This window comes from Python bivittatus, unplaced genomic scaffold, assembly GCF_059951505.1.
Source record: "Python bivittatus isolate LINGU-HERP-01145 unplaced genomic scaffold, Pbiv_v1 ctg000060_np1212, whole genome shotgun sequence".
Lineage (NCBI taxonomy): Eukaryota > Metazoa > Chordata > Lepidosauria > Squamata > Pythonidae > Python > Python bivittatus.
This window is the reverse complement of record NW_028277044.1, coordinates 3,370,218-3,390,391: the sequence shown is the minus strand read 5'-3', so window position 1 is coordinate 3,390,391 and position 20,174 is coordinate 3,370,218. Positions and strand designations below refer to the sequence as shown.

The following is a 20,174-nucleotide window of genomic DNA, read 5'->3' as shown; positions in this document are numbered from 1 at the left end:
CTTCAAATGTATATAAGATCTCAGTTATTATATTAAATGTTAATGTTTTAAAAGTCAATTTTATTCATATCTATAAAATCTCTTTGAACTTATCAAACATTTGTAAGCATTACCCTTTTAGGATTATATTGAAATTGACCTCCAGAGCACATTTTACATGCAAATAAGAGACAGAGAGAGAAAGCAAGTGATATAGTCAGAATGCATGTATTTTACCCTATTACTAAAGTAAGAAGAGAGACAGAGACAGTTTGGGGTAGTGGTTAAGGCATCAAGCTAGAAACTGGGAGACTGTAGGTTCCAGCCCTGCCTTAGGCATGAAGCCAGCTGGGTGTCCTTGGGCCAGTCACTCTCAATCAGCCCTGAGAATCAGGCAAGGGCAAACCAATTCCTAAACATCTTGCCAAGAAAACTGCAGGGATTTGTCCAGACAGTTGCCAGGAATCAACACTGGCACCAAAAAAAAAAAAAAAAAAAAGGTAAAAGGAAGATTAAATTAGATCTGAAAAAGAGTTTCACAAACTACCCTTTCACAAGGGTAATCTCGTTAAGCTATTTTGTATACACATGAGTGGTAAGTAAGGTGCATAGCTTAAATGTTACTTATTTTAAAAAAAACAACTGTGCAGTAGAAAATAAATGTTAAATTTCATTTATGTAATTGAGAGACATACCTTTAAGGACATTTGTGTACTGAAGAATAATTTCCCCCCCCCCACAAATCTGTTTTCAGGGGTGATCTGAAGTCCAACTTGGACAAGCAAGTAGTCATTGCATTTCAAGTTGCTGAATCAAGAAAACAGAAAGAAGATTCCCAAGAAAGGAATGGCAAGATCCAGGACTGTGATTAAAGGGGAACTCGTTTTTCAAACCAAGGGAATATAGCAAGAACCATAAACAAATCAGAAGCAAACTGGAATCACTTGACTATGATTTAGCAATATACAGTATCTGGATATCTAGTCCATCTTTGGAGTTATCCATGCATATGTTTTCTTATCTTACCCTTTCTTTCATGCTTCCCCCTCTCTTATCTACACAGTTTTTCACTACAATAACAGGAGGAGATGGTGGGCCACATCTACTAATAATTACTAGGGATGATACTATCTACCTCTAGATGTGGTACATGGGAATTGTAGCTGCCCCCAGGATAAAAACAGTTCTAAATAGTCACCAATGTTATTGATGGCTATAGGTATAATGTTGCAGTTTAGCATCCATGCCCTTCACTGTACTGGATGGGTTCTCCAAGCAAAAGTTGAAATGAATGTAACATCATTACACAGGCCATATCAAATCACTATTGATCACATCACAGTACTGGTAAGGTAATTAACACAGTAGTGGAATTAAGAATATCTTATCTCAGTTCTGACCACAGTTTATAACATTGAACTTCTTGCTTATTGTTTTTTTTTTTGTTGCTGTTAATAATTACTTCATTAAAGAAAAGCCCATCTTAAATCAATAGCAGAGTGCCCTAAGAAACTGAAACTGGTAGATTGACTTTTATTCATTTGCATCTTGTTGTCCTCAAGATGAATGCAGAGGGTTTTGCTGGCAAGTATCAAACATTCAATACCTTTATTTCAGTGCTGGCCAGCAAAAAGTAAGGCAGAGACAATAAATTTAACAATGATGATATCAAATCTATGACATCCTTGAAAAGTATAAAAATAGTAAGTATGAAATTAGAAAGTAATAACATGGGTATTATATAGTAACTATAAAACTATTTTTTTTTATTTCTCTCCCTCTCCCTCTCTCTCTCTTTTTCCTGTTTTCAATGTTTTGTAAATGACCCAGAGTCTCTGGGAGTTGGGTAGCATATAAATTATGATTATTAGGCTAATTATAAATAGAACTACAGTTTAATGTGAATCAATGATTACATCTTTTGACCATACAACACAATATATACATGTATACATATCTATCTACACTTGTGCCTGGCACCTGCCTGGACAAGTCCCTGCAGGTTTTTTGGGTAAGACTTTTGGAAGTGGTTTGCCCTTGCCTTCTTCAGGGGTGAGTGACTGGCCCAAGGTCACCCAGCGGGCTTCCCAGCCAGCTCATGGCCTCCCAGTTTTCTCACCTGGTGCCTTAACCAGTATGCTGAATTGGCTGTCTCATATACTGGAATAAAAGTAGTGAAATACAGTGTATGTTATATGATAGTAATACTGTTTTATTATAATATTAAATGTTCAATATTATGAAATAACAGTGGAGACATAGTCTGTATCAAATCAAGTTATTTACTGGCAGAATCCCAACCCACTGACAAATAATTGTATATATAATCCTGGAACAGCTCTTGCTCCTGTATGTGGTAATATGAGGTCCTGTGATTTATGTTACCTGTTGTAGGCATGGCAATATAGCTAGCATCAGCTTAGGTTGTGAATGTTAAAATAGTTGATCTACTTGATGATTATATTGCCACCATAACCTTTCTTCAGATCAAAATAAAGTTAACATGAACACAAATGACCTTGGAGAGAGAAAATTAGTTATAAACTACAAGGCAGTACATCAATGGTTTTTATTTATAGCATTGCTTCATACATGGAATGACAGCCAACAGTTTGGCAAAAATTAAAATGGATCATAACACAAATAATAAGAAAAGCAGTTGAAAAGAAAAAAAATCCGAGTAGGTTTGGCCCATTTATATTCTTAGCACATTGCAAAACACTGCAGTGTGCTTTGTAAGGATTGCCTCTTGAGAGAATCAAGAAGATAACAATGAAATTCTTACTGTCAGCCAGCATTCAGCAGCCGTTTCAGCACCATGCTACTCTGTCTAGAGAAACCCAAAAAGTCACACGCCAGAAAATCAGAATAGTATTCTGAAAGATGCTGAAACAGGGGAGGGGTCATCACTACACGGTGGAGAATGGGCTTGGGAGAGCTGGCTTTGCCACAAGGTACAAGGAACACTTGCCTCAAGCAGCAGAGGCTTGCAAGCAAAGAGTAGTTGGGGAACAGAGATATGAGTCATACATGCTCTGTGCCTGCAAAGGTCACAGTCACTCATGCCTTAGTCACTTCTGAGGTGAACTACTGCAGCATGCTCTACATGAGGCTGCCCTTGAAGACCAACCAGAAGCTGCAGCAGGGTCGGCAGTTATGAGCGCTCTTCAATCTGCATTCATGTTACACCTCTGCATTCAGTTCAAGTGGTGGTTGCCCATAAAGTCCTTCATGGAATGGAATGGTTATGTGAGGCACCACCTCTCCCCTAGTGTGTCTACTCATCCCATCAGATCTGCCAGGAGAAACATGCTACATCAATTAGAAAGTGCCATCTGGAAGGAATCAGGAGGAGACCCTTTTCTCTTGCAGCTCCTGTTCTTTGGAACATCATCCCCCAGAGATCAGATTAGCGCCAACTCTGTTGCCCTTTTGTAAGGCCCTGAAGACATTATTGTGTTCCCAGGTATGGCAGTCAGAGTGTCAGTTTGAGCCTGTGAAGTGGTTGTGTTGACAGTTTGTTGTTTAATCTTGGCTGCCAGTTATATATTTATTTTGTTCCTTGTTGGTTTTAATCATTTTATTTATTTATTTTTTTGTCTGCGCTCAGTCATTGCTGACCCTGCAGTGACTGCTTGGACGAGTCCTTGCAGTTTTCAAGGCAACTGTTTTTCGGAAGTGGTTTGCCAGAGCCTCCTTTCTAGGGCAGAGCCCAGCTGGTGAGCGCAGGAGGCGGGGTTTCTGTTGCTTCGCGCCCTTTTCAGGCTTACCGGCAACTGCTCCCAACTCTTTTGCAAGGTGCCGCCAGCATTTTTCCTCCCACCGGGGTGAGAGTATCCATTTATCTACTCACGTGAGTTTTCGACCTGTTGGGTTGACAGGAACTGGGGAGGAAACAGGAGCTCACCCTGTTTAACACGAAGGCTGGACTCAAACCGCTGAAGCGTCGACCATTTCTGGCCGGCAACTTTCAGCGTCATTAAGCCGCTGCGCCACCGCGTCCCCTTAATCATTTTATAGCTACCCAGAATCACTTTGGTGAGATGGACAGCCATATAAATTGAATATTTTTAAAAAAGTAATTAAAAATAAAAAGCTGAATTACCATCCTAACTCTGATGAAAACTGTTCTTTCAACATTATTTTGGTAAGATGCATCTGTCACTTTGGTCAACTTCTGTAAAAGGGGTGCCATCGTGACTTTTTGGAAAGCCCCCTGCAGACAGGCCTTTTGAAGGGTGACTTAATGATAGCTGCCCCACCAGGACTAAACCATACATTTTGTTCAGTACAGAATTTGGAAAGAGGCCCAATCAGAATCAGCAATGTGGCATGGAGAAAAGGCTTTTTAAATACTCCAGTGAGCCACCAACCCATCTGCCAAATCAATATTTGATATTAAGGCAAAGATGCTGCTGCCAGTTCAAAGCAGTTTTGGTAAGAATGAAAAAAGTAAGGCATAAATAATATCTTCCCTCCCTGACTCAACCACAGCTCTGACCCCATCCCTTCAATTGCTAAAAAAGAAAAAAAAAAAGAATTAGACATTTTCAAAATAAATGTCTAACTGGGAAGTAGCATCTCATTTTGTTAGCTCTAACTAAATGCAAAAATCATCACATTCAGCTTGAGACAAGGATGGGCAATGCTATTACCTCCCATGATAAAGAGTGGATCAGAGGGCATACCTGCAGAAACACACACACACACATGTGCAATGTTTTGCTCAGACACTTATGCACACAGAGGTGAACAGGTTAATTCTGCCTTTCATATATGCCCAAATCACCTTCTCCCTCTCTCAATCTCAACAGAGAAGACTGAGTGCAGTGACCATCACTGGCAGCATAAAACAACCCACAGTATAAGAAAACGGTCAGTTACAAAAGTCTTTGTCCTGTTGTGTATTGACTTAGGACTGATACAAAATCACAATGCTAATGCCTTTCTGTAGGAGTTGTGGCATCATCACACCCCATACAAGATATTATGTTAGGAAGGGTAGGAAATCAGTTTGTGAGGCATTTAGTCCCTAAGAGCCAAGCCATGTTCCTTTTCCTGGAACAAGTCATTTTAGCTTTTCTAGGTTTGTTTTTTAGAAAAGTTGTATTTATAAGTGGCATTTTCCTTTGCAGGCCAAAGATGGCTGAATAGTTTTTGCCGCAGCTTTTATGCTAAGGCAGCACTTTGAAATTTGTGTCACATGCATGAGCAGCAAATGGAGTGGCAAACTCTCTTTCAGTCCCCCCCACCCTTAAATAAATTCACTTATCCAAAAGCACTTTGAGTGCTCTGAGAATGAGAAACACATAATCTCTGAAGAGATGTTGGTGCTGCGCTTTCTCTATTTTCTTGTGATAATATTGAATAATTTCTAAATTCAATGATGTTCTGAATAAGGTCCTGGAATTAGACTAGTCTAGCAATAAATTGGGGAGCAGGTGCATCTTATGTGACTTTTGCTTAGTCTGAGTTCTGGGCAATGAAGTTTGAAGTGGGTTGAGCAGTGAAAGTTTCTGGAGGAAAAAAGTCAACATAATGGTAATTGCTAAAGTATGAATTTGCCATTGGACCCTGTTATGGAAAAAGCAATAAAAGGATGCAATCACATTATTCTTTCTCTGTCTTTCTCACTCTTCTTACTTCTTCACAGTAGAGAATAGCAGTGTCTGCCCTTGAAGAGCATTTGGAAGCTTCAACTGAACAGAATGCAGCTTGCACGGATAGTAAATGGCATTGGATATGCAACATGTGTAACACCACTACAGCGTGAGCTACATTGGTTGCCAGTATGTTTCCAGGTGCAATTCAAGGTGCTGGTTATCACCTTTAAAGCTCTTCATGGCTTGGGATTGGGTTACCAAAGGGATCCTCTTCTCCCAGTTGTTTCTACATGTCCAATTCAGTCTGGCAAGTTGGGCGTGCTATGGGTCCCCTCAGCCAAGGTATGCCAGCTGGCGGGGAACAGGAGACATGCCTTCTGTGCCACAGCCCCTGCCCTCAGGGACATTCTCCCTTCAGAGACTAGGATGATCCCGACCCTGTTGGCTTTCATAAGGCCCCAAAGACCTGGTTATGTGCCTGGACCTGGGGCCCCGAATGTGTTAAGAGAGCCATTTCTTGGCTATACTGATAATTATGGGATAATTTTTCTCAGTTGCTATATATATTTATTTTGTGCTGTATTGTATTTGTTTTAATTGCTTTTATGGTTGTTTGCCACCCACAGTCACTTGGTCGAGATGGGTGACTTTAGAAATTAAAATAAATAAATAAACAAACAAATAAACAATGCAGATTCAACAAATATTATATGATGACTGTTCTGGGCATGGCTTAGAAAATATTTATCTTTGAACTGATACAAATATCCTCTTAGTTTTCAATGGACAAAAAAAGTTTGTTTATTTATTTATATGTCAAATTTGTTACTCCCTATCTCATTAAAAAGCAACCCTGGGTGGTTTACAGAAGAGATAAAATCAATTCAATTACAATATAAAACAATTTTAAATAAATAATAAATTCCAAGGAATGATAAAATTAGCAAACAGCTCAGGGAGTGTCACCAGTTGGTTATAATTCCAGCAGATATTATTAAAACCCATATAAAGTTAGTCAATTACCCTAATGTTGTAAAGAATACCATTTTTACACTCTGAGGAAACTGTAGCCGCAAAAATAGCAATTAAGTCTTTATAAAGTTACTTTTTATCTTCCACGGTTTTGATAAAGATATTTTGAGGTGTGATTAAGTTTTAAAATAGAGGGAACATGCCAAAACCTTAGAAAAAGCACTAGAAGAAACAGAAAATAAAGCATAATTTGAAACAAAATGCTAAACCTGATTATCATAATTATTAAAGATGCAATCCTATACTGACCTCTGTGATTGTAAGTCCCACTAAATTCAGTAGGACTCACTTCTATTTTCTGTTTTTCTTCTGGATCATTTTGATCTCAACATAGGTTTCACAATATTATTATAACAATATTAATATTAATATTAATATTGTTATAATAAGGACATTATTAAATTTCTTAAATTAGATAGAAACCTATTAGCTGTTTATTCTGATTGATGGTTCTTATTATATTGTTTACGCTTGCTAGTTATTGATTATTAATTTGATTTTAATAATACTTAAAATTGGTATAAGATTTTCTTCATATATAGCATATATGTAAAGTTACTTTGAAAGTTCTTGTTCAGATTTATATAGCTTGTGAATCTCTCTCTGTCTTTGGTTTCTTCTTCTGCTGCTGCTGCCTTTAAAAAGCTGTAAAATAAAATAAAATAAACTGAAGTAATCCTTGGAAACAGGGAAAAGAAGGAAGGTAATTTATGGGATGGGTTCTCATGGAATAGTTTCATGGAAACTATTCATGAAAACTTGTATCAGGGAAATGTTGCAATGTACTCTATAATAATTTGTAATCATAGGAAAATTATGAAGACATAACAAGAAGGTTATAACTGACATTTTCTTCTCTCCAGGTTTCATGAACAATATTCCAGTTTTTTCTGGAATAGATTGGTGCTAATGTTTCACAACTCTCAACAAAGAAACACATTTAGATCTCTATTACAGCCAAAATCATTCTGGAATGAAAATGATGGAAAAAAATTAGAAAAACAAACAACAACAACAACAACAAAAAGGTCCATATTAGCATATATCTCATATTCACATATACAATAAGTCTGGTATACAGTCTGAAATAATTTCCAGGTGAATGTAGGATTTGTCGTGCATTCAAGGCTCAGTTTTGCAGATATTATGGAGTTGCTGGGAAGTAAAAAAAAAAAGTCTTAAAACAAGATAATGATATACTTTAGGCAATGCAAAATTACTACTTTTCTCTTGTTCATACATTGTTGTCAATGTAGATTAATCATTTCTTTGAATGGATAATTCAAAGATTTCTGCAATTTATATGGCACAGTCCAGGCCCAGTTACTCTGAATTTTTGTTTTATGATTCAAATAACATGGGAAAAATATCTGCAATGATCCTTCCCTTCTCTTTCTGTATTCCCATCCAATTATCTTTGGTCAGAGAGCCCTGTGAATTGTAGCCTGTATGAAGAGTTCCTCCGAGTATAATTTAAATGAAGCAAATTGGGCCTTCATTGAATCAACATCCAAAGTGGGCTGTTCATATTTGCTAACTACTATATAGGATCTAGAGAAGCTGACTTGATTCCCAGTCCTGTCTTAGTTAAAATTCTCATTAATATGAATCATTTATTTTAACAAGGCCTAATTCATACTTAATGTTGAACATGGTGATGAAGCATTGTTAAAAGTAATTTGTCTCAACAGTTTTGTTTTTTTTTCCCATGGATAATTGCAATTAGAGGCACGTGCAGGAGGGTTGAGGGGAAATATTGAAAGCAACATCATACTGTCACATCACAAGCTCTATCCTTTTTCAACATGTGTTATAACATTGCATACATGTACAAAAGGGGTGGAGCTTGGGACATGAGGATGCATCACTGCTTTCATCATTGGCAAAAACTTCTAATCCACAGAATGCCTCTGATTGCAAATAAACTATAACGGATTTCTGTTTATTTGTTTTCCTATGTAAGCTACAGGTCCAATCAGTGAAGCCAATGATGAGAAAAGGTGGGAATTTACTTCAGTTGTATATGGAGAGCCACAAGATATTTTCATTTGCTTTGCTTTTTTCCCTCCTGTTATTCAGCCAGTTGTCACTGTGTAATCAAATTTACACTGTATTATTATTTTAAAGCTAGACAACTTCCCAGTTAGGAGATTTCTCTGAAGAACCTCTTTAGAGATGTCTTTGGGAGCTTTCCAGCCTAGGCATGTAAACGTAAGTTGATTAAACCCCAACGTTGTTACAGAATAATCACATTTATGTCCACTCAGAAGGCATTCAACCAGAGTAAACTGGGCTTACACTAGATAAATAACATTTCAGTTTTAACCTTGTATTTTCATTTCATTTTGCCAGTGTCTGCTTAATATTCATATTGCCTCTAGATGTCTTTTAAATCCCTACTGCTTAGGTAATTTTTAATGTGTTTGACCTCTTTTATTAGTGGGAGATTCTAAACCATATTTACTAAATAGCATGCTAAAATTTTAAACAAAGCAGATTTCCATTGTCTTCATGATTATGCATTAGTTTAAAAATATGACTAACAAGGCCAACAATAAATATTCTCCAGGCACTCAAACAGAAGCACTTTTCTTCATTCTTTCTCAGATTGCTAGATAATTTGCATTTGACCTGTGCCTCTGTGTCTGAATGCAAATATATATTTTCCCCCAGGTTGAATTCTAATCTGCCCTTAATTAAGCTAGAAACATTAAAGAAGTTCCATTTTTCTTGGCTAAGTAATCAGCTTTTTTATTTGATTTTAATAATGCAACAATTACTTTGGTCCTGATCCCATGCTACTGAGTTCCATTTTCAGAGCACATTAGGCTTCAGGGTTGTCACTTCCAAACCATATCCTAGAGTCATTAACACACTACATAATAATGTTTAATGGGGCACTGTAAATAAATAAATGAAATAATATGGCCTCCAGTACCTATCACCAGTAGAAAGTCCTCTTGCCCTTTTTAGAGACCCAGTCTGATGTAGTGGGCACCAGGCTAGAAACTGGGAGACTGTGAGTTCTAATCCCACCTTGGGCATGAAAGCTGGCTGGGTGAGTCACTTTCTCTCAGCCCTAGGAAGGAGGCAATGGCAAACCACTTCTGAAATCTTGCCAAGTAAATTGCAGGGACTTGTCAAGACTGACTCAAAGGCAAAGGCTGGGAGGGAAGGAGGGAGGGAGGGAGGGAGGGAGGGAGGGAGGGAAAAAGGAAAGGGAAAAGGAAAAGGAAAAGGAAAAGGAAAAGAAAAAGAAAAAGAAAAAGAAAAAGAAAAAGAAAAAGAAAAAGAAAAAAAGAAAACACCCTCAATGGATAGGTGAGGAACAAAGCTCTGGAAATAAAATTGTACAACTCACACTGTCTTGCTGTTCCAGCCTTCTTCTCCCCACTGCTATGAACCCAAATGAATATAGGAACATTCCCACCCTAAAATAAAGGTAGGCACAGAGGGACATTCATGAGATTGGAAGTTTTAATCCCAGTCTTCCCCATTGCATGGACATGGAAGCCTAGGTACATATAGCCTGCATGCCCATTTTTACACATTCAGCTGAATACAAAGGTGATTAGAAATGTCCACAGGAGGACACTGGTGTTCAAGATGTGAATAGCTGGGGTGACCCTACTCACTGTTTCTGTCTGAACTCCACAGGTGACCGTACTTTCTAAAGAGTAGTAATAATAGTACAACATTTGCCAGGACCATGCCTCCAAGTAGGGTGGGGTAAAGAAAATTCTTGTATTCCCTCCTATTCCCCTTTAGACTCTCAGCAGACCTACCAGACACATAAGAGCAAATGAATGTGACCATCCCAAGATTGCCACGTAATCTTCAAGACTGAGTTGCATGTTTGAGCGTGGATTACTTTTGTCATTTCCTTCTGTAAAATGGATTTGTAGGAGTAAATATAAGGGCAAAGAATGGGCTTTCATGCCAAGGTGTCAATAACTTATTCCCATTTTATCCAGCACCATTGGATGAATGTCTCTAGAAAGTTTAAGACAAGAGTACTAGACAGTCTTGTTTTGTTTGCCTCCAGCAACTGGTATTAGAGATGTGCTCCCTTTGATGACCTTAGATATTGTAGCCTTCAAAATGCTTCCATAGACACTGATGCCAGGGCATCAGAACTTTGGATGAATTAAGTCAAACAATATGGTGGTGGGAATGACTTGGGAGAGACAGTGGGACTTAGAGCAACCAGTGCTAATGCTTCCAATCAATCTCTAAGCAAGACAGGATGCCCATCTCTAACTACATATTATTTAAACAAGTGGGGCAAATGAGGGCAAGTATCAGTATTATTTGTTTAATAAGAGTATTCTGAACTGATGCCAATTAGCATAGCTAATATTGACTGCTGATGTGAGAAATATATGAACATTTCAGAGACTGGAACCATATTAGTACAAAAACTGAATGTTTTAATAAGTTTGAGGCTCATGATTTCATGTGAAAGATGAGTAACATAGGGTCCCCCCCCTCCCTGCTCTGAGAAATTAATTTTTTAATATGTGTATTTTCTGCAAACATCCTGAATTTATTTCCTGGGAATATCAAATATAGCAGGAATTAAGTTCTAAGCACTTTGTCCAAAATTGAACAAACAAAAAAGAACTATCATTGTTTATCAGCCACCCCCAACCCAATCACCACATATAACCTTCAGGTTTTTAAATCATCATCATCATCATCATCATCATCATCATCATCATCATCATCATCCCACATGCAACTGAATTGCTTCTGGACATAAGTACAAAAAAAAAGGCATTAAAGTAATAAAATTAACATAGGAAATCAATTGCCTACAACAGATGTGGCAACACTTTAAATGTGTCCTGGGTAATAAGGTTCTCCAAACTCTTGTCTTTCTTTTTTCAAGGTTTTTCTCAACACAATGTTATAGAATAGTAAAGTTTTTTTTTTTTTTTTTTAAGAATTACATTAATGGTCTCCAATGATAAAGTTGAGCTCTTTCAGTTCCTAGTCTAAACAGTTAAATAAAAATAAAGCTTTACTGAATTATTTTCTCCTTTGTATGGACAAAATAGTCTCTTCAGCCATGGACACTCTTCCTCTTGCATGCCTCAGTGGCTTAAATTTATTTCATACATTTTTAGTGTAATGGGCATAGTGGTAATGGCTGCTTTAATTGATCTTGTGCCTCGTGAAGTGCTGTTGGTCTTGACTCATTGGGTATGTACTCTGCCAGATACTACACCATTCACAAAATCTGCTGAACAGCTTTCCTATCCACAGGTGCTGGAATTTCCTTAATATCTGTCAGCTGTTTGAGGTAGACCAGACTTGAACATTACTTGTCTCTGAATCTGTTCATGCTCTGCAATGTACAAGTAGGTAGGATCATGTGGTCAGTAATGTTGTGAACTGTTTGATTTCCCCAAAATAGTCATCATTGTTTTGCTGACTCGATTTCATCCCCATTAAGTAGACCAGACCAGAAAATCAACTCCACAGGAAGAGTAAAACTACTTTTATTGAAATTGACTATAATAATAAAATCTTGCCAGTCTAATTGTTGTTCTCTACCTCCTTCTCCTTTTTATAGTTCAGTGAATTAGGGACGTCTTTGTCTGAGTTCAGTGAATTAGGGAGGTCTCTGTCATCAGCCTGCTGTTTCTTTCTCAAGTGGCCTTGCCCATAGCCATTTGAACAGCTTTTTCCCTGTGAGAGGGCTCTGGACATCCTAGATAGATAGATAGATAGATAGATAGATAGATAGATAGATAGATAGATAGATAGATAGATAGATAGATAGATAGATAGATAGATAGACAGACAGATAGACAGACAGACAGACAGACAGACAGAATAATATAATATAATATAATATAATATAATATAATATAATATAATATAATATAATATAATATAATATAATATAATATAATATAATATAGATAGATAGATAGATAATATAAATAGGTAAAGTAAAAGTATCTCTCTCCCGGTTTATTACATTCTTTAGGATCTAAACACAGGCATAAGGATCCATCTTTTTCGTCTAAGGACTAGCCTGTAAACCCATGCTGTTGGAGTAGTAACCTGAGCTATAACTCATGATGCCTCTAAACTGTCTGTAGTTGCTTTAAATTCATGAGGATAATGAGAGCAATATTTTGACAGCCATGAACTCCTGGGAAACTCCAGCATCTCTGTGTATGTGATATACATCAAGAAAGGACTTCAGACCTTCAACAACATCTGGGTGTTGCTTCAACATAACCTCCTTAGTAGCTAAGGGTGGCACAGTGATGTTTAGAACTTCAAACAAGTTCTGCATGCTGTACTGCCTCCTCTTTTAACAACATCGAAATCCAATCTATGTTTTTTGCATACCTATGTAGCAGTGTGTTGTGGCCACAGTTTCCAATTTAGTACACTCCACACCAACTGCCACCATTTTCACCAAGGGATGCCTACTTTGTAACCATCCTGGCAGTGATTTTACTATCTTCTGAAGAAAACCATAGCTTCAGCTCCTGTATATATCTTGAACAACAGTGCCATTCTAGCTGCAAATATTGTGACACGCTATGGACTTTTGCTGTTCTATGGTTCTGAATATAATGCCTCAGCAAAGAATATACTTAACTCTTTTGTCTGACTGAGACTTGCTTTGTTGCATATACTTTTGCAAAGGGATGTGTGTCAGAACATAATACATAGCACTAAATGCTGGTCAATTTTTTGGGTGTGAACCGTTCTATAATACCTGCACATAAACTGACATAACTGTCATTTCTGTTAGAGCCTACAAGCTATTGACTTAACTAGAACATGTCAGACTTTTGCAGCCTATGAGATGTCTTTGCGAAGCCGTGTTAACCTGCAATGCATACATCTCCTTCCCAGAGGCACCCAACAGTTGCATCTGAGATGTCAAGACTTCCTCTGTTCTATCTACAGTATGCCTACCACTTTAGCCAGAGTTAAATCAGAATCTCTCAACCATCTTTATTTCCATGTGGCTGAACACAGGTCGCCTGCAATCTTGCCTTTGATAAGTGGCTCACAGAGTTCTACAAATTCACATGTTTCAGAAGGTCTTTTTACTCCCTAACATATGAATCAACACTCGTTGTGCTCCTTGAGTTCTGCTAAAGAACCTGTGTTTCTCAAAAGTAATGCTTCTCCTGGGTACAAAAAATGCAGCAGCAGACTTTTCTATTATTATTTGCAGTTTTTGCTTATCTGCCTCCTGTGAAAACTGAAACATGTCGTAAATCTCCCGTGCCTCTTTGCCAGCAAGATGCAGAAACAAAGCACACTGAAGTCATTCCTCTTTCCACTCCGACCCACTAGCAATCGCAAGCAACTGAAATGCCTGGAGCCATTTGCACCAAATCTCTGCAATGCTTCTTGCTGTTACAAGGATGCTGGAGGTAAAAGAGAGGCTATTTAGAGTTAACTCACTTCTGATACCATCTAACATTTGTTGGCCCAAAACATCCCCGGAGCTCTACTTTGAATCCACAGATTCACAATCAAATCATCTCAGATGGTAAACAGTCCTTTATCCACAGGAAGACAGCCAAGTATACACAGCAACCCTACGCATAAAACAACAGTGAATACCCTGCAGAAAGGAATACCAACAATAGATAATAAATTACACTTATTAAAGGCAGCTGTCCAACAGGCATTTGCTAACTAGCAACTCTCCTTAGGGGTATACTATGCATATGCCATCCTTATCTATGGCATGACTATGGATACATGGTCTTCAATTTGCCAACAAGCGGAGATATAAGTGAAATATTACTAAAACCAAGATTGTACTTCCCATGATTATTCTCATGACCAATGCAAACTATGTTCATCAGCCGTATATCATAATATTCCATGTATTTGGTGATCACCATCGTTCCAGCTTGAGGCACACAAGAGAATATTCAGTTCACTTAATTTAATTTAATTTGATTTAATTTAATTTAATTTAATTAATTTAAGGTTTATCATGCATACTGAATGAGGTGTATTTTAGGGTGTACTACACAAGCTTGCCTTAGAGTAAATGCTGGTTTGACATGTTGGGGAAGATGCTGTGCCACACTGAAATTGGATAATTTCACCATCACTTGTACATTTATCCTGGACACCATCATTCAGAAGGAGAGGGGAAGATGAACAGAGGTCAAGAATCTACAGTAAGCCCCTGACTGGATCCTTGGGTTTGGGATACATCTAATAATGTCAGTTGTTCTGCTCCATGTAAATAGTTTTGTTTGTTTGCTTTACATTGCTTTCTATTTGTAAGAATCCTGCTTTAAAGATGTTAGAATTGCATCATTTCTGTCTCCAGCTGTTTGTTCATAAGTATATTTTGTTATTATGTTAGCATTTTCAATGATTCTGTGCACGTTTATATCATTCAACCCAGACACACCAAGAAAAAAATGGATAGGCTCTGAAGCTCATTAGTGGGTTGGATAACACCATTTGAAGCAAATCCAGTCAGATCTCAAGGATGGCAATCCGTTCATGACTATCATTTACCAATTGATTCTCTTATCAGTATCATCCCATGAAAAGTTGCAATCTTTGCCATAGCCTCATTGAAGTGGCCTGTCTGCATCTCATCAAACTGCTGCTATTTTTGTTTTACACTAGTATAAATCAACTGACCTCTGTTGGGCTTCTCCCAATTTCTTCCTTCATCTAGAAATATCGATTCAGACTGATTATGAAAATTCAATACCAATCATGACTTGGAGACAATTCAGTGACATCGCTTATACTCTTACAGTACTTCTTTATAGCTTTTAACTTAATGAAATTTACAAGGGCAGTTGGAAAAACAGCTCTCATTGATTTTGAAATGAGAAAATGAAAACTACTTCTCACTTTTTTGACTTGCCACAAATGTTTATGATCAATGTTTTGTATTACAGACAAGAACACCTTTTGCAGGTAGCACTGATATATTTACAAAGCTGAAAACTGTCAATCCTGCTCATCTAACCCTGTATATATTGTGCCTTATGCCAGTCCCATATAATTCACTGGCTTTTGATAGTTTTCATTTTACTGCTTGCTAAATAGCCAGTTAAACTCTTGGATCACCAGACAAGCTTGAACTATATGCTGACTATCTCTGTTTATTGGCAATGCTAGAGGGGACTAAGGCAGCTGGGAGACCAGTAACATTTGAAGACGGAAGGTTTAATTTACATAGAATATAACAACACAAAATGAATCATTCACGGAATTCTATTACAGTAAACTGGGGTGCTCTCCTCAATTAGATTCTATCATTACAAGATCAGCTACCGTACGTGAAGTCTTCTAGTATTCGCCATTTGAAAGTCTGAAATATTCTGGACAGATTTGCAAGAAGAGGTTTTGGGATGGGGGCTATGAAATTGTATTAAAAGCAGTGTAGAGAAAACTGTATCCAAACTCTATTTGTCAGAGAAAGTTGCATTTGACCACAGGGAATTTGTTATATTATTTTTTTTTAAATGCAAAAAAAAAAAAAAAAAGGAATAGAACAGCAAAGAAATAAATATAATTCTGACATGGGCTGGGTTTTGACTGAATCACATTTCCCTAGGACACCCCATTCAATGCATATTTACTTTAAAGTATGTCCTAGTGAAAAGACTTATTCTTCCTTAAGTAAATACACATGTGCAAAGCCTTGTTTTGTTAATTGCAATTGGATTAGCTGCAGTTAATTCCAAATGTTTTTGTTGAATCAACACCGTGAACATAACAATACACCATCTACTTACCATAACATTGTATTATCATCAGAAAGTAACCCACAGGTTACCTGAAGATCTTTATGTGTATCATTTGTTAAACTGCAGCACCACTTAGAATCCTAATGGGTTTATGCATTCACAGGAACAGTATGTTTTGTCTTGTGCAATATGTAGCTATGAGATCTGGTCAGGAAGGATCTGGACAGCCACTGGTGGCAGTAACAATATGCAGAAAACTCTAACCCTTTGCTTCCAGATCTCAGAGCCCAGTAAGGAAATAAATAATAAATGTAAGCTGAAAGTGCATCAAACCATCCATACAGACATAAAGAAGGAAGAAAGGCACTAAAACCTTTTTCAGAAAGAAGATTGTATCCTTCTTTGAATTCATTAAGACATGTAATATTTAGAATAGACATTCCACATGCATGAATTACTGAGTTGCATTGGTGTGTGTTCTGTAGGTTTTGATACCTATTACATTTATTTCCTCTTGATAGATGAGATCCATATTAGTTCTCATCCTCTTCCTAAAGAAATTACAGAACTCATTTCTCCACTAAAATCCAGTCTTGATGTTCTTTAAATAATAAACTCTTTGTCCCTGTTGATCCAATGCTAACCATGATGCCTGACAAGTAATTTTAAAAGTTTCCTACCTTGAATTATATCTATAGCAAAGTGGCTTGATAGAATTGTGGTTAGAGCACCACCCTGTGACATGGGAGACCAGAGTTCAAATTCTGGCTAGTACCTACCATACCAGTCCTTGGGCAAAGACCCCATAATGCTTCACCTGCCTACCTTGAATATGACATTGACATGAACTAACAGAGTTCGGATGTTGCCCAGATTAAAAAGGTCTATTCCAAACATTGGTGAACCAGGACAATCTGGTAATAAGTGGGCTACTGGAACAAACCATACATGGATGAGACAAGAGAACCTGGAATTGATGGAATGCTATTTCAACAGTAGACCTAATGAGAGGGGATTTATGAAATGTATGAGAGAACTATCAATGGACAGAAGACCTACATCCATGGTGAGAAACACCTAGTTAACCAATACTTCAACATAGTGAAGAGGAAGCTGCTCTCACAACTTGAGATGGACCAACCACACATTACATCCTGGACTCAAGAAGACCCAGAATAACTGGATGTGCAGCCAACAACTGAAGATGGAATGTCCCTGCCACCCTGTCCATTACAGAGCACAGCAGCTGATATCAGGCATAAGATCATGGATAAACTATCTATAATCAACCTTCGAGACTGATTATCAAGGCTCAGTGGAGAAGTACCATCAGATAGTATGCTAGAAGATGCCAATAGAGCCCACATGACAGTTCCTCCTACCACCATAACTCAAATCAATGAACTGGTGTACCCTACAGCCGCTGTAATCCTGGAGATGCTTGGCTACACAATCAAAAAGAACAGCAGTATATACATCAGTCCCTCCCTTGGAAAATCAGGTTGGAGGCTAAGATCAAGGCAACTCAGAGAGAAGTTAGTCAGCTGGTGGAACTACAGAAGGGTGTGGAGATTAAGGATAAGACTCAGCTACTGAAAAAATATATGGGCCTGACTTCATCTGAGCCCTAGAGACTGCTAAACAAAGGCTCACAGCACTGGCTGCCTGGCTAAGGAGATACACTAGAGAAGCAGAGGCCAAGAAGATAAATGCCCTGTTCTCCAAAGAACCTTTCAAAGTATACTCCCAACTGCAATGCAACAACACAGTAACAGCAGAGCCACCAGCAGCGGAAACTGAACAGTATTGGAAGAACATATGGGAGAAAGAGAAGATATATAACACCAATGCAAAGTGGCTGCAGGACCTGAAAGCAGACCACAGCAATCTCCCAGAACAGGAACCAGTCACCATCACAGTAGCAGACATCCAACAGCGGGTCAAGAACATGAAGAGCTGGACAGCACCTGGCCTGGATATGGTCCACACCTACTGGTTAAAGAAACTAACAGCAGTGCATGAATGGCTAGCAGCACAGATGAACCAACTGCTAGCAGTAGGCTCCCACCAAGACTGGCTAACACAAGGAAGGACTGCTGATCATGAAAGACCCGCACAAGGGAAGAGCACCATCCAACTACTGGCCAATAACCTGCCTCCCCACAACATGGAAAGTTCTATCAGGCTTCCTAGCTGCCAAGCTACAAGACCATATGGGCCAGTACATGAGCACAGCTCAGAAGGGCATTGGGAACAACACCAGAGGCTCAAAACACCAGTTCCTCATAGATAGAGCAGTCACCAGAGACTCAAGATCTAAATAGACCAAACTGAGCACAACCTAGACTGACCTCAGGAAAGCCTATGACTCAATGACACGCACATGGATCTGTGAATGCCTGGTGTCAAAGTCAACAGGACACTAAGGACTCAAGAACTCAATGGAACTGTGGAAGACAACACTGGAAGTCAACTCAAGACAGTTCACACAAGTGGCCATCAAGTGTGTCATATACCAAGGTGATGCACTGTCCCTGCTGCTGTTCTGCATAGGCTTGAACCTCCTCAGCCAAATAATCACAAGGACCGGATATGGATACAAGTGCAAGAGTGGAATCACCATCAGCCACCTCCTCTCATGAATGACATCAAGCTGTATGCTAAGACTGAATGAGACATCAACTCACTTATCCACCTGACACGGATCTACAGTGAGGACATTGGGATGTCATTCGGACTGGAGAACCGTGGCTGGATGATAGTAAAGGGAGAGAAGGTAGTTAAGACCAATGGGGTGGAACTACCAGTGGGCCACATAGCAGACATACAGACCAGCTGCCTTGGTATCCCACAGTCACATAGGAACCATGACGAGGAGACAAAGAAGACAGTAGCATCCAAGTACCACCAAAGGATAAGTCAGGTCCTAAAGAGCCACCTGAATGGGAAGAACAAGATCTACACCATCAACTCTTCCTTCCTTCCAGTCATCAGCTACCCTGCCGGTATAGTCAGCTGGCCAAAGGAGGACATGGAGGCTGCTGATGGAAGCTCCTCACAATGTACAGAGGTTTCCACTCCAAGTCCAACACCCAGAGACTGTACACCAGCCAGAAAGAGGGTGGGTGGGGTCTGGTGAGAGTCAAAGCCATTGTCCTGGATGAAACCCAGAACATTCAGGAGTACATCAGTACCTCAGTAAATCAGTAAGATGACACCCAAAGATGAGCTGCTGAGAGAATGCCTGAGGCAGCAGCAGACATGGGAGGAAGTTCAAACAGTGGAAGTACAAGGCAAGACCCTTCATGGGATGTACCACTGACAAATAGCCAAGTAGGCTGACACTGGGAAATCCTACCAGTGGCTGGAAACGGCTGGACTAAAAGACAGCACTGAGGCGCTGATCATAGCAACACAAGAACAAGCACTAAGCACCAGATCCATAGATGCAGGGGTCTACTACACTAGACAGGACCCAAGGTGCAGACTGTGGAGAGAGGCCTAAGAGACAGTCCAACTAGTGGCCAACCAAGTAACTGGCATTGCGTACAGGAACATCTGCACAGTGTATGGGCTAGATCCTCCCAAGTCCAGATGGGAGATTCCACAGAAGGTCATGGAGAATAACAGGGCTAAGATCCTGTGGGATTTCCAGTTCCAAACAAACAGGCCAATCAGCCAGATGTGGTAGTAGACAAGGAGCAGAAGACAGTAGTGGTGATAAATGTAGTGGTGCCAAGTGATAGCAACAACAGGAAGAAGGAATATGAGAAGCTGGAGAAGTACCAGGGCCTGAAGTAGGAACTAGAGAGGATGTGGAAAGTAAAGACCAAAGCGAGCC

General features: G+C 38.9%; 1 protein-coding gene across 11 annotated transcripts in view; it reads right to left on the bottom strand.

Moving 5' to 3' along the window:
* Positions 1 to 343: 343 nt before the first annotated feature.
* LOC112542233 (uncharacterized) overlaps positions 344 to 20,174 on the bottom strand; it is a 377,107-nt gene continuing 357,276 nt past the window's right edge. For 8 of the 11 annotated variants that reach the window (XR_015795364.1, XR_015795361.1, XR_015795362.1 and 5 more), the window contains one exon: positions 10,052 to 12,330. The gene's annotated coding sequence lies outside the window, so the exon portion shown is untranslated. The other 3 variants (XR_015795371.1, XR_015795367.1, XR_015795370.1) reach the window with 3 other exon arrangements.